A 2,500-nucleotide genomic window follows, 5' to 3' on the forward strand; every position below is an offset into this window, starting at 1 on the left:
GCAGTGTTGGAATCGGCAGCGCCGACGAAATCGGCAAAGTCGGCAGAATCGGCAGCGCAGATTTTTCGACGAACACGGGCTGGACGGTGGACTGTCCAGGCCAGGCAGGAAAATTCGTCGAGGGGACACGCTGACGAAACAGCGCTGGTTCAGACACGGTGGGCGCAGTGTTGGAATCGGCAGCGCCGAGAAAATCGGCAAAGTCGGCAGAATCGGCAGCAGGTGCTGGCGATGAGTCAGGACGGACTGGATAGTCCAAGGCTCGATGAGAAAGACCGCTGGTTTAGACACTGGGGCAGTGGCAGCCCGCGGGGCAGTGTCGGCAGATTCGGCAGCAGTGTCTGCCGATTCGGCAGCGTTGGCTTGTTGGCGCGGGGGGCCGATTCGAGTGGGGACTTGGGCAGCGGGCAGTGAAAGCAAGAGTTTCCCCGATGCTGCCGGGAAAAACGCTCCCCGGGATGGCCGGGTGAGATGACCCGGCGGCCCGCGACGGGTCATTCAATTCCATGCCCCGTCAACATAACTCCCGATGTACTGTTTGCTTTTTCGGAAGAAGAGATCCATCCCCCCATCCTCGGCCAGCCAAAAACGCTCCAATTAATGGCCGGGTGAGATGACCCGGAGGCCCGCGACGCGTCATTCAAATCACTGCCCTATCGGCTACAACTGCTGATGGGTGGGATTAGAGGCCTGCCATGGTGGTGAGGGGCGGCGAGGACCGTGAAAGCTAGAGTTTTTCAGAGGCTGCCGGGAAAAAGGCCCCTCGGGTGGCGGGGTGCGAGGACCAGGCGCGTCATTCAATTCTCTTCCCTATCAACTTGGCTCCCGTTGGCGGGATTGGAGGCCTACTGTTTGTTACAGGGCTAAAATCGTCAGGGGAAGAGCTGACGAAACAATGCTGGTTTGGATGCAGGGGGTAGTGTTGGAATCGGCAGCGCGGACAAAATCGGCAAAGTCGACAAAAAAGACTGTTGGTCTGGACATCGGGGCAGCGGCAGCCATGCCGACAGGGGGGGAAATCGGCAGCGCAGATTTGTGCAGCTGCAGGTTCGTCGGGGAAATCGGCAGCGCAGATTTTTCGATGAACATGGGCTGGAAGATGGACTGTCCAGGCCAGGCAGGGAAATTCGTCAAGGGGACACGCTGACGAAACAGCGCTGGTTCAGGCACGGCGGGCAGTGTTGGAATCGGCAGCGCCGACGAAATCGGCAAAGTCGGCAGAATCGGCAGCGGGTGCTGGCGATGAGTCTGGACGATTTATAGTCCAGGGCTTGATGGAAAAGACTGTTGGTCCAGACAATGGGGCAGTGGCAGCGCGGATTTGTGCAGCTGCAGGTTCGTCGGGGAAAATCGGCAGCGCAGATTTTTCGACGAACAGGGGCTGGGCGCTGGACTGGCCGGGCCAGGCAGGAAAATTCGTCAGGGGGGCACGCTGACGAAAACAGGGGCTGCGGAGTGGAAAATCGGCAGCGCAGATTTTTCGACGAACAGGGGCTGGACCGGCCGGGCCAGGCAGGAAAATTCGTCAGGGGGGCACGCTGACGAAAAGAGGGGCTGCCGCGTGGAAAATCGGCAGCGCAGATTTTTCGACGAACAGGGGCTGGACGCTGGACTGGGCCAGGCAGGAAAATTCGTCAGGGGGCACGCTGACGAAAAGAGGGGCTGCCGCGTGGAAAATCGGCAGCGCAGATTTTTCGACGAACATTCGTCAGGGGGGCACGCTGACGAAAAGAGGGGCTGCCGCGTGGAAAATCGGCAGCGCAGATTTTTCGACGAACATTCGTCAGGGGGGCACGCTGAGGAAAACAGGGGCTGCCGCGTGGAAAATCGGCAGCGCAGATTTTTCGACGAACAGGGGCTGGATGCTGGACCGGCCGGGCCAGGCAGGAAAATTCGTCAGGGGGGCACGCTGACGAAAAGAGGGGCTGCCGCGTGGAAAATCGGCAGCGCAGATTTTTCGACGAACAGGGGCTGGACTGGCCGGGCCAGGCAGGAAAATTCGTCAGGGGGGCACGCTGACGAAAAGAGGGGCTGCCGCGTGGAAAATCGGCAGCGCAGATTTTTCGACGAACAGGGGCTGGACGCTGGACTGGGCCAGGCAGGAAAATTCGTCAGGGGGGCACGCTGACGAAAACAGGGGCTGCCGCGTGGAATGGCAGCCTACACGCAGATGCGAATTCGGCAGCGCACGATGGCTTGAGCAGGTCATGGGTTCGACTTGGCGCGATCTGAAACCTGGACGAGGGACTGTCGACGCTGGACGAGCCAGCGCGGTGGCCTGTCGTGCCCCGTTCAGGGGGGGCCTGCCGCGGAGACAGCCCTCGCGGGCTCGACAGCGCAGGCCAGCGTCCCCGACGTCGCTGGCCGCGGCAGGCGAGCTGCCGGGGTTCCCGCATTCCTACAAGAAAACGTCGTGCTTTCCACATGAAACCAATCCAGTAAAATCAGCCATATTTTTATGAGGCTGCCCACTGAATTTGGGGTCATTCCGGGCCGGTTC

This window comes from Populus nigra, chromosome 2, assembly GCF_951802175.1.
Source record: "Populus nigra chromosome 2, ddPopNigr1.1, whole genome shotgun sequence".
Classification (NCBI taxonomy): domain Eukaryota; kingdom Viridiplantae; phylum Streptophyta; class Magnoliopsida; order Malpighiales; family Salicaceae; genus Populus; species Populus nigra.